Here is a 14,031-nt window from a genome sequence, read left to right as displayed (position 1 = left end):
AGTTCCACAGTCAATAAGTTCAAGCTTGAACACATTTATATTGGTTAAACCAAACAGTGATAAATTGTTGAGCATTTAATACCTTGTTGTAATCAGTGCCTGAAATTGCAGGGGGTCCCAGAAGGAAGGCTAATATTAATGTAATAATGTTTTCTGGTTGCCTGCTCTGGGGCAGCTGTAGACAAGTCCCAAACCTGGCCTAGGTGAATAAATGCTGTTGTGATTTTTGTTGTAATTGTAAAATAAGTGGTTGTTTAAGAAAAGCTCCTTGTCTTAATAAGCATTTTATGGTTCAAATACAATATTTCTTATCTATATAAGATACGGTCTATGACAACTGGAAAAAAAGAGATGCTTCGCAATCCATTTTATTTAAGGTATGGATCAAAAATACTGTCGATACCCATTTATAGTTGTGGTCAGATGTTTACATACACTCATCATGAGCATGAATGACATGGAAATTTTGGGCTTTTATTGATTTTTTGGAGCTGTTTGCTTTTTTCAGTCTGATCAAATTGGTTCAAAAGCTACATTTCCGTGGTGGAAAAAAACCTTTAGCACAGTAGATGACATTACATTTAAGGGACTTGGGAAATAACCCCAATAAACTGTGACTCTTTTTTTATTTTAGATAAACAACTTCCGTTTACAACTCTCCAAAAACTCAATTGAATAAAAACATTCAGTTTACAGTATTGGCCTTTGTTACTTTTTTATTTTATTAATTATTGACCAGATATAAAACAGAAGCCAACAATTTGCATGAAAGATCAGTTTTTAAAGCAAACATCATGAGCAAAAAAACAAACACACACAAAAAAAGATAAAAAGTAATAAGAGATGAAATGAAGTCTCATCAAATAAACAGCTGCTGGTTTCTTTCCAAGTTCTCAATTCTCCGAGCTCGAGGTCCTGCCAGCTTTTTGTTCTACTTCATTGAACCTTTAACTGTTGAACTGTATACTACTGATGGGATTTAACTGTATTTATTTAGCAGTGGTAAAAAATCAGAGCAAAAAAACTGACTACACTTGCTAAAACCAAACGAAAACATATCCATTCCAAAACAAGTGCAAATCGAAAGGTCAGAAATCAGAAATGTGTATTGGCTCTGTAGAATTAAACTGGGAATGTCTGGGCTGTAGCAGAAGGGAGTTGTGTGTTAGTTACTAAATCTAAATCCAGTGCAGGATCCACCTCTACTATTGCAAATGTCTCAATTTCTGAATTACATACACTGGCAAAACCCATGTCAGAAAAAGAGCCCTACAGACCTACAATCTTAAGCTGTTTATTCTTTTTTCTCACCTTTTTTTGTGATCTCAGACTTTTTAAATTATAAATATAAAGGAATATAAGGGATATATAAAAGGATAAAATAAGACTGTTACTACAGTATGACAGTTATCAACGATATGAAGTGACCTTTTCCGTGTTTGAGGCTCGCCTATTTCTGAAAAGACAAAGTGGAACCTGCAGTACGTGGCTCAAGCCGTGGTTACAGCATCAAGTGGAAGAAAATCAATCTCATCTTAAAAGGCTCGATTCATAACAGCTGTCAGATGCTTGCTGCTTCCTCTAGGGCCACGTTTGTTAATGTAGTGATTTATAGTACTCAAGATGTTTAAGGTTTACTATAAAATAACTGTAAATCCATAGTGCTCAACAGTGCTTTGTAGTACGACTCACACATTCTGGTTTTGCAGGTAATCATCATTTCTCAAACTTTTTTTGTTAATAATCTATCCCTCATCTCTTTATTAATCTCATCTCTCTATTCTTCTTCTTCTTTCATTCCACATGTCTGTCTTCCTTTCTCCACCCCTGCTCTCTATCTGTCTCTGGTTCTTTGCCATCCGTCTGCCTCTGTGCCTGAGGTGCCAGTTGCTATTTGGATGATTTAGTCCGAGAGGGAGAGAGGGATTTCATTAGCTGTTTACCTGAGGGCCTCTGGTACCTGTGGTGCTATAAGGCTGCTTTATTAAAAAAATCCCCCATTCAGCTGTGGAAAAGCGCAGTGGCACAGCGGGTTAAGGTTCAACGAATGCATCTGGCCGTGAGTTTGAGCCTTCGAATTCGGTGTGCACCTTTGGGCTGGTATACCCGCAGTGCTGTATGAATGCTTTATTTATAATCCTCGAGTCGATGTGATAAACATCGGGGCTCATCATGTTAGGGTGCACTACATGCTGTGGGTTCGAGTTTTCAGAGTGGGCATGTACTCGTGGGATTCTGCTACAACCCTGGTTTATTAGAAAAAACGACAGTACTGGAAGTGAAATCACATCAGGTAATGGTTTATAGTGTCCGCTCAGGCTGTGAGTTTGAGCTCGTGTCAGTGTATAAGGGAGGGAAAAAAAACACACTCGAAAGCCATTTTATTACTCATTTACCTGAGGGCCTATGCTGCCAGTGGCACTTCAAACGTATTTTATTAGTTTGGTTCTTAGTTATTAAAGGTAAATTCTGGTTTATTAGATTTTGGACCTTGTTTTTTGTTATTTTAGTCAACTCTATAGTCCGTCACGAAAGCAATTTGGTTTAAATGAAGACCCAGATGCAGACATGGAGATAGTTTCAAAAACAAAACAGTCATCTTTATTTAATAAAACTGATACAAAGAATAAGTCCAACAACACATAAACGTCAGTGAAGGCAAACTAAAATAAAAGGAGCAGCTGCTAGTCTGCAAAAGGTGTGCAAGAGAACCTGCAGCCGGTTGGAAAACAACAATAAAACTCTGGTGATATTTGTGTCAGCTTTCAAAGACAAAACAATTCTGCCTGAATTGAGCTGGAACGTCGCAGCTTTGACGTAGCTGGTGACACCTCCTAAACCTATGCCGTAACCTTCCACGAAATCTGACGTGCACCTCGCAAGAAATGTAACTACATGTCAGGCCGACGGAGCCATCATAAGTTACGACATAGATTTCAAACTGAAGCATGGTTTATGTCCCATGTTTGAAATTTGAATTTGAAATTTGAATGTTAGAGTCAGCCTGTGTAATTTGTGTTCATAGAAATCATATAATTTGTTTGAGATCCACTTATGGCACATGCAGTAACCATAATCAGTGTTTATTAAGCTTATATCTGCACAATTCTGCACTCTAATTTTACACTAAAGATTATTGTCTTTTGAGCCACGTGACAAATTGGCAACCTGTCCAGGGTGTACTCTGCCCCTTGCTCTGTGACAGATGGGATAGGCTCAAGCCAACCTCTCCCACAACTCTTTATTGGCAAAGCAGGTGAAGATGGATGGATTGTACCAGTTTTGGCATGTAGCACAGCCTTAAAAATTCAGCTCATAATGAGAAAATTAACTTCTTTGTGTCTAATGCCAATGTTCAATGCTCATTATGTAGTGTAGTAAAGTGGATGCTTTAGATCTATTGATTTTATTTTTTTTAATGGACCAGATTTAAGAAGCCCAGAGAGGAAAACACAGTTGCACAGACATAAAAGGAAAGGTAGTGCTAATAGAATGAATTTTGATTGGACTTACTGAGATTGCTAAGGTGGCTTTCATCCAGGATTTAACTTATTTTGGAAAGGGATCTGCTTGTTGTTAGTATTGGTATAAAAAAACAATTAACAGTCAATGATGCTTTTAGTGTCCATATGAAGGCTCTTTGAAGACAGACTTGAACACAGGATGCAGGATGCCAACACCAGTCCTTTGTCAGAGTTCAGGGTTTTGTACACTTAGAACCCCAACCACTTCTTAAGATGCTTCTAAAATACAAGATTGCAGCACTTTGTTGACTAGAAAAATGTTGCCAGTGTGCATAATAGAGCAATTACATTCCCCTCAAAGCTGAAAGTGCATTCACATAAAAGGGCTCGGCAGTCATAAATTGGGATGGTTGTTTACATCTGACAGTTTGAGTTGTAATTTTACTTTATTTTCTCTTCAGAGGAAATTGGCTAACATTGAGTTTTTATAATTACCCATGGTCACATAGCTGCTTGTGCTTTTTGCACATTAGAAACTCTCTCTTTTTTTTTAGCAATGCTGCAGCATTCTCAGATGTCACGCAATACCGAGTAATTAAGACAAATAGGCCACACTCACCATTTCTGGTTATGGTTTTTGAGCTTATTTTGTAAGAAGAGAATTATTTCATTAACTTTTACTTTACAATCAAGCCTTCAACTCTTTTTATTTCTTCTGCTTCAGCTTATTAAGGTATTTCTCACTCTGTGGTTATGTTCAAAGTTTAAATTCAAATGGTGAATGTGATGCTTTATAAGCCTGTTTTATCAGGGATCTACTGCAGCAAAGCAAACACGGAGCAAAATTAGGAATCCATTTTTCTTAGCAGAATTAATCAAACATGGACTGGTGGTGAAGAGTTCTCCCTCTTGGCAGCGTTTTATAATGAACCAGCGGTATTTGTTCGGCTGTCAACCTGTAGTAAGTGGCAGAATTAATCAAGCTTATCTTTGTAATGTCAGCTTTAATCAACATTGCTTGGCATGTTCTGTGCCCTTTGACATCATTTCTACGCAGAAGTCAGCTATCTGCTCACACACACAGTTTTGGATATAATGGGTTACACAGAAATTCACACACACACACACACACACACACACACCCTTGCACCTGCAGCATCATCTCTATAAACAGATTCTGCATAATAATATGAAGGCTATCCGGGAAAGGGACAAGAATTTTATTACCAGAAGCATTCTTGTTAGGTCACTTTGGTAAATAACATTTGGACTTAATCATATCCGTGGAGGTTCTGGTTGCATTCATGTAAACAGTCACTACGGAGAGAAAAATGAGGATTGCATTTGCTAGAATGCATGCGATAACCATGCATTTCTAGCCATTGCCTGCTGCTGATGATTCAGCTTTTGTTAGCTTCTTAAAAAATCATCTGCATTCATAAACCATGACTGTCAGTGTAACTGCAGGTATTAAAATTGCCCATTTCCACAACGGTTAAGTCAGCAAACTAGCTAATGCGTTCCCCAATTTCCTCTAGCACAAATGAATATAGAAATGCATGTGAAATCATTATATGCTATATACACTTTCAAGCACCCACACAGAATCTCACGTATGGAGCACTATAGAATGATTCAGAAAACAAGGATGTAAGCATATACAGTACATTCTGCAGGTAACCATGGTGGACATGAGATGAGGAATAGCCGAAATAAAGGCATGATGATATAAAGGGAGACAAATATAAGTGAGATTGTGTTCATAAGGACCACTGCAGAGGAGAAACACAGATATACAAACACACACACTGAGTCAGGCTTTACTCTCTTTATTAGATACACAATCACGGGGTCAAAAAATAAGAACACTGCAAACAACCTGATGATGAAAAATGCAGCAGATTTATCACCAGACAATATTTCAACTAGGATGTCATGGGGTAAAGCTGAATTCCACAAAGAATCAGAGCCATTATATCGAAACACAAAGAGATTTCAGAAAGAAATGGAATTGACAAAACCATGTTGTGGTTCTGTTGATTCCATTGCTAGTTTGTTCAGTCACCTTAGCAACATTGTCAGGAAGAAAATGGCACCAAAAGAATCCTAAAGAGAAGTATAGGTATCAAACTACTTTTCAGTCACACGTTGCATTAATACCAGATTAACGAGATAGCAGTGCAGAGGCTTCAGGATTTGCAGAATCTTCCAGTTTTAAAGATTTACTCACTATTAAAGGGATCCAGTGACAGTTTTCAGTATTTCCACTGCAAACAATGACTGTTGATAGTCTCAAGACCAGTCACAATAGGACCCTCGCTTCCTTTGGGCTCCACCTCCAAATAGTCAAAAGTCAGTCGATTTACATCTGATTGCAGAGAGCAACCTGTGAGAGCGTGCAACTGCAGCAGCGTGTGCAAAACAGACATTCACACATGATGGCTTCTTTGCGCTACGTTCTACGTGTGCGGGTTGTTAAATTTACACACGAGGAATTTTAATTAAATGAACAAAATCAGCATGGCAACAAATGCATTAAAATTAAAACTTCCTACAATAAACATGTGCTGTCTTTAATTTACACACTCACCAGTCCTTAATGCTAACCTTACCACAAAAATAGAGCCATCATCAAAACCAAGTTTTTCACCTTCAACTGATTCATTTTTAATTAGGTGGGTGTTGTGACACTTCTAAAACAATAAGTACCTGTCCTGGTTTTCCTTTATGTGGCTGTATAAATAAGGTAAAACCAAGAACAACACACTACAGACCCAGTGTTTCTTGTTTAACGCCATAAATGGAGCTCACTATCTCTGCAACTCTTTGTCTCGGCGTCAGTTGAAAGGGATAACGCTGACTGACAGGTGGCCTGGTGGAAAAGCTTCTTTGGAGGCCCGTCACTCTGGGAGAAGCCTCCGAGCTCTATGCTGTCTGAAAACCACCAGAGCTACAATAGGGCAAACGTCATGGGAGGCCTCCTCTCCTCACTGATGCTCCCTGTCTGCTTCCCGCCAGACATAAGAATTAACAAAGGACTTTACACACTCAGATATCATTTACACAAACACACCCGGTATCTGATGGAGAAACCTGAGATCACTGGAGGTGAATAGTGTCTCAGCTTCTGCTGCCTCTTTATTTTTCCTCCATTACTCTCAGTGTCATTGCTTCTGTTTTGTCTTCCCTTTACACCCCCTTATGTTTTCAAGTGACCTTTTCTCCTGACCCCCAGTAATCCTCCCCCCTGCCTTTTCTTTTGCTCTCCTTCCCTTTAGCTTTTTCCTATATTCCTCCTTCTTGCAGCTACATACCCTGTAGCCATTTCCTGTCATTTTCTCCCTCGCTCACCCTTATCCTCTCTTGTCACCCTGAAGTATTCCTGTCACCTTTCTGTCTCTTCTCCCTCCTTCTTGCTTTCGCCCCTCAAATCCTTTTCTATCAACTTTCCCCCTTCCCTCGTATATAACCTTTCTTTTATTGACATGAAAACCCCTGTCTGTCACTTCACCTTCCTGCCCCTCCTGCTTCACATTTTTCACCCCTTCCTGCACAACCTCCAGTCAGACTGTCTTGTTACATGACCCACATACAGTAAATTTTGCAAACTCTCCCTCCTCTCACCATCTCTAATCTTTCCTCTTCCCAGTCCCTCTTTTTCAGTCAGCTAGTCAGCCTGCATACAGTGATCCGTGTCGCACACACACACACACACACACACACGCACGCACGCACGCACGCACGCACGCACACACGCACACACACACGCGCGTGCACACACACACCTGTCAGTTGGCCTGTCCTACTTCCACCACTATTTCTTTTTTGATTAAATTTAAATGGTCAACTTTACCAGGTGGTCGGTGGAGCAAGACCTCTTGGTTGCAGAGTAATTACCAGATATGGCTATGGAATTTGTGCTAAACGCATAGATATAAATCACATGATTTATATCTCTGATATAAATCATGTATATAAATCACTGATGACTTAAAATTACTGAGAAATAATGTCCACTTAAGTGGGTAGTTTACACCACAAAACAAACAAACAAAAAACACCAGAAGGTTTATCTAGCAGGAAAAACCATGCTGAATAAATGTTCATTCCAAAATAGTCTCGACACACACACACTCATGTCTCTTCTGGTTGGACGCGCTCATACTTTGTCTCCAGCTGGCTCTAGACCTGATATTTTTGCCAAACCCTAAGCATCTAACAAACCATCTAAGGAGATGGACAGCTGCAGACTGTAAGGACAAATAGTTATTCTTCCTACATTCACACAGAGTGTTGCATTTAGCCTCTTGTGAACACATTTGCATCACTCTAAGCATCAACTACTTGCATATTCCAAAAGTACAAAACTGGCATAACCATAAAAAAACAGCAAGAAGCACTCACTAATCAGAGGCAGGATAGTTATCTTTGACATGTTGCCTGACCAAGCCAGGGATAGAACCACCAACCTTCCAATTAGTAGAAAACATGCTCAATCTCCTGAGCCACAACTGCCCCTGAATTTAACAGAAAATTTGATGATCTGGTTTGACCGGGAAATGGAAACTAATTGCAAGGAGAAAACAGGCAGATACCAAAACAGACTGTTGTATCAACCGCTGCATAAAATACCAATATCAATGCAGAAGTTCTGTCTCTACTGACTCGTTATTCCACACAGGAGTCCTGATTACACCAGCTCCAAGTGTAGCTCCTGCTCTATCTTTCAGTGCCTGAGCTCCACTCATAGTCCCTATTTTCTGTCTTTTTGTCATTCGTCTTAACTCTTTGTATTCCACCAGACTGCAAGTAAATTTGAGCTCTCACCACAGGCTGAAGAGGAAAAGAAGTAACCCAGGTCATCTTCTAATTTGAAAGGTTGGTGGTTCAATTCTTGGCTGCAAGATCCACACCCCAGGGTGCTCTCCGATGCATCCTCTGGGGTGTGGATGTGTATTAATGTGAGATAAAAAGTGCTTAAAGTAGATGAAAGGTTGAATGAGGCAAGTTGTATTAAAGGGTTTTAGTGCTCAGAGTAGAAAAGCGCTACATAAGAACGTGTTCATTTACCATGGTTTCAGTGCTATCTACATACAAAAGTTGCAACATTTAATTTAGATACCATCTGATTGTTGAGGCAGATTTTTTTAACAGTTCATACAGAGCATAGCAGCAGAATGAAAGACTTGATGGTGCAGTTTATATTTTCTTCATCACATATACATTTTTTAGTATAGGTGCAAAAAACAATGTAAGATAATAATAAACTTGTAGCATGGCACACAAAGATGCAGGTAGGATATCAGCAAGTTCAAGTCCAGCACACAAAGAAGCTGAACAGTAATAGTGAATAAGTATATTTACTAGTAAGGGGTAAGCAAACAGTTACAGATTTGTAGATGTGTTGGAAAAGTGAGAAAGTCACAAGACACCTGAGCTGAAGGAAATGAAAGAGATTCACATCTGATGGGAACTTACAGAAAAAAATATTATTTTTATTCAGTTTCAAAAACCGTTATTCTCAAATATAAGAAAAAAATAAAGCGAGGCCATTTTGAATGTTTGTACAAACACCAAACACATTATTTGTCTTGTTTTCTGAGCACACTAAATGACACGAATACACAGTGTCACACAAACCAGCACTATCATTAGGTTTTCTTTGTGTCTCCACTTTGCTCAGATTTGAGCCTTTTTGTCAGAAAATCTTAAAGTATCTGTCAAAAGCACCTATCCACAAGCCAGCCGCCAAGAGCCAGTCATATCTTTTTCACTGTCTGTTATTTTGTTCAAATTCTCCATTTTTTCAGGAGACACAAAATTCAACCTCTCATTCATGTAATGTAGCCTTTTTGTGCCGATGTAGGAGAAGGGAATATGTTTTTGAGAGCCGATTCTGTCCTTTGGTCTGGTTTTTGTGGAGCTGTTGTGCTAGAGGAAAAAAGGCGGAGAGGAACTGGGGGAGTCATTAACTGCTTTCTGTTACTCAAGACAGATGAATAAAGGGGTAATTATGAGGGCTGGTGGAACTTTTACTCCATCCATTTAGGTGTACTGACACATTACGTAATCTTAGAGAAAACCCTCTTCCATTTAATTTTCTTTCCCTTTCCTCATTTTTAGGCCCCCCTGGGTAATTTGGACATAGATGACTTTATTTCATGAATACTGTTAAATAATAAGGTTTTGTTTAAACACACAAAAAGGTATGTTAATTTGCTTTTTGTGCTTCAGATCTTGCAGCTGACAAATATCCCAGTATTTGTGTCACACTGTATGCCAGTGTCCCCAGGTACTGTATGAATGTACACACCACAGACGATAAAGACAGCAAAAAAGAATCGCTAAATGTTGATAGCATTGCACATTAGACTGGGTTTGTATTCTTGTCAGGGCTTTGTTTAATTGAGTGTGAAGTTGTAAAGTGAGAACAACAAAATTAACTCATGTCATGGTTGATTGTGTCTTGTTGTCTTTTGTATATCAAAACAGACAGAAAACAGTTTTCTCCTCTTTGATGCGTTACATACAGTTTGCATGCTAAACAGAATATATGCATAAAGTGCTTTGATGTAAACACTTGAGCGTCTAACAAATAAATCAAAGTAACAGAACAAACACATATTTCTTGAAATGTGTAATGCAATTGTAATGTTTTATTCAGAGAAGTGCAATATGATAATCACCTTCAGCACAGGTAAGATGATTTAGTAAAAAATAAGATTCACATTTAGATTACCTATAGCTCTAACTTCAGCAACATGTTGACATGACCTTTTCAGCCTTTTCATTACTGGCGAATTGTCTTTTTTAATAGTTAGTATAAAAAGTAAAAGAAATAAAACATATACAGCATGCACATGCATCACCCGCGCCTACATCTAACTACATCTACAACTACATCATCATGGAAATTCATCTAATAACACACCAAGATGGTAACCATGTTACCATACTAATGCTTGGTGTAAAATTGGTGTAATAAAGACAAAATTTGATGTATTTCATCATGTACATGTGCACAGTTTGTCAATTTTCCATGACAGCAAGCATAATATTAAAACGCATTTATTTCAATCACTGAGTAACAGCAAGAGTTAAATATCAAGAAAAAAATTAGAGAAAATTTGCTTCAAATCCTGCTAAATACTGGTGCATGCTGTTTGAAAGCAAGTGTTTTGCTCAACATTGCAGACTATTTTCAGACTGACTCTGTCCCTGGCTACTGCCAAGGCAGACACAGAGGTGTAGCAGGCAGCAACCTTACAGGTATGAAATAAGAAGCCAACACAAAAGTGCAAAAACAGTTCTTTGATTGACAGCTTGGCTTCAAGGAATTTTCTGTCCCAGGAAGTTTTCCAATTTGCTGATGAAGAACACTATATTGCCAAAAGTATCCACTTGTCTGCCTTCACAAGCATATGAACTTGAAGGAGACCCCCCCCATTCTTAATTATTACGGTTTAATCTGATGCTTATTCACCCTTTGCCACGATAACAGCTTCAAAACTTCTGGGAAGGCATTCCACAAAGTTTAGGAGTGTGTATATGGGAATTTTTGACCATCCTTCAAAAAGCGCGTTTGCGAGGTCAGAAACTGACACGGACAAGAAGACTGGCTCCCAGTATCCGCTCCTATTTAACTCAAAGGTTTTATATCGCATTGAGGTGCAGGCCAGTCAAGTTCTTCCACACCAAACCTGTTCACCCATGTCTTTATGTACCTTGCTTTGTGCACTGGTGCACAGTTATGTTGGAACAAGAAGAGCTCATTCCCAAACTCTTCACACAATTTGCCTTGAAATGCTGAAGCATTAAGAGCCCCTTTCACCGGAACTAAAAAGTCCAACTCCTGAAAAACAGCCTCACACCGTAATCCTCCCTTCACCAAACTTTATATTTGGCACAATGCAATCAGACAAGTAGCATTCTCCTGCCAACCACTAAACCCTGACTTATCTCTCATACTGCCAGACAGAGAAGCGTGATTCATCACTCCAGAGAACACGCCTCCACTCCTCTAGTGTCCAGTGTTGGTGTGTGTTACACCACTGCATCGGACGCTTTGCATTGCGCTTGGTGATGTAAGGCTTGGATGCAGCTGGTGGACCATGGAAACCTATTTCATGGAGCTCTCTAAATGTTGTTCTTGAGATAATCTGAAGGTCACATGACGTTTGGAGGTCTGTGGCAACTGACTCTGCAGGAAGTTGGCCACCTCCTATCACTGTACATGTTAGCACATTATGTTAGTGTACAGAGGTCACTAACTTTCCTAAACCTAACCAAACCATGTCTAAGTTTTTAATAGAAAAAAAAATCTAGCGCATTTTATAAACTTCTATGAGAGTGCATTACACTGTAGATATTTAGCTAACACCAGTCAAACAGAGTAGCTGGTTCAGTTTGTTTAAAGACTACTGTATTTCAAAAAGTGATTTCTGCTACTCTTTGCTCATGCAATTGTATTCAGTGTTTTGGTACAAAGGTCCATAATGTATAAAAAGGACCTTTGCATTCATGCTTAGTGTAACAAGTGTGTTAGATAAGCATCCTAAATTACAGAGTTCATCACACAGGTTGCTTTTGAAATTTATGCCTGATTTAACACATATTGTATGCATGCTTTTCTTAGGATTTAACAAGCATACAAACATGTTTAGTGAATGTCAAAATGATCAAAACAAAACACTCTGGATGGAAAATTGATTGGATTCGGTTAATTTGCATATCAACAAAGCCAGACTGACTGTGACAGTATTTAAGGCATAAACAAAGTGACAGGTATTTAAAACACAAGCTGTGCTGAAACTCTCTACACAGCATGTCAGGCAGCTGTATTTTGGGTGTGAAACACTGATGTTGTTCATGTAAAAGTCTGCTGTTATTATGTAAGTTGACTACTTTTAAAATAAAATCTGTGTGTATCTTTCTTTCCAGAATCTTTTTGCTGGCTATTTGTATGCAGCATCATGCTCCTCCGCAGTCTTTCCTGCTGTCTGCTGCTCTCTCTGCCTCACTGACTCTCAGTCTGTCTGGCTATATGTAAACTATTCAGCATAGCAGGCCATTTCCATGCTCTGCCTCTGTCTTTCTCTCCATGTCTGCCCTCATGCATAAGAACACACATTTGTTTGCATCTGTGTAGACAAACTACTTATGGAGATAACACTGCTCTTCCGTCTTCCGTTCCACACAGGTTTTTCTATTTGACTGCATCTTTTTTTTATGACATCCCCCACATTATTATGGCTACCTGAGTGTTGTTAGTAAAACATTTTAGCTCTAAAATATCACTATGGCAGGGCATATACAAAAGATTCACATGTGCATTTTTCATATAATAAAATAAAATCTTTCATGAAATCTTTTTGTCTGCAGCTGATATTCCATGTGATATCATGGAATATCTCGAGCTGCAGTTTCATCTCACAATTTGACCCATGTCTCCACACAATGCTGATACACACACACACACACACACACACACACACACACACACACACACACACACACACACACACACACAGTGACTAGGCTATAAAAGCTGTGTAAAAGAACAAACGACTATGAGAAAAACAGTCCAGAGCTTCAGACATGACTAATTTTGTGTTCTGTCCACATTTCTGTTTCCCGTCCATCACACACTGTCGAATTTGTCCAATTCTTCAGAGTGTGTTTCTTCCCCTGTCTTTTTGAACTTTGCAGCAGGCCTTTGCTTTTTTGTGCACTGATGTATATATTTCACCACTTTTAAAGGTTCCCTATCTCTCCCCACCCCACCTTTCCTCCCTGTCCTCCGCCCTCCTCTGCTCTCAGGTGTGTTATTTATGAGTCAGCCTGCTGGCCTGTGAATGTCTCTCCTCCATTTTATGCTCAACTCCTTCAGAACTCATTAGACTGTGAAGGGCAATCTACCCACCACTGAAAGAGAGGGAAAGTGCCAATTTTTCCTCTTCTCCCTTTTTGCCTTACAGCCGTTACATATGGATGCCTGTTTTTAAAGTTGGGCCTTTTCCTCCTTTCAACGACAGGAGAAAGAGGCATTTGGGACCACATTGATTTGGATAGCACACAGTAGCTGAGTTGTACAAGGAACATCAATGACAAGAAAACTACTGTTTTGAGTGTAGTTGCTGCAGAACTAGCCAGCTGAATTGTCAGCTTTATATATATTTTTTTAATGGTGATTATTTCACTTTTTTATCAGCATCTTTCCGGATAGCTTAGCTCTCATCCTACTGTTCTTTGAAACAGTTGATCGCTTTGTGTGTGTGTCTGTGTGACAGTACATTTTCACTGTGTCAAGATAGGAGTGAAGATTTAAGGTGAAATTGAAGCTGTAGACAGGCTAGCAGGGAAAAACACAAAAGGGCTTTCCCCAAGGCTTGTGCCAGAAAGCATCTTGGGATTTGATCAGACCCCCGATTGCTGTCACATGCAGCCTTTAGTTCCTTCGGGCTTTTGCTGTCTTTAGCTCGCACTGAAGCAGAAAAGCTCCATATATACTGGACAGCCACAATAATAGAAGTACTGGCACTTGGCATTAAAGCTTGGTATTGCATCA

This window comes from Aulonocara stuartgranti, assembly GCF_965226115.1.
Source record: "Aulonocara stuartgranti genome assembly, chromosome: 13".
NCBI classification, from domain to species: Eukaryota; Metazoa; Chordata; class Actinopteri; order Cichliformes; family Cichlidae; genus Aulonocara; species Aulonocara stuartgranti.
Note: the sequence above shows the minus strand (reverse complement) of the source record.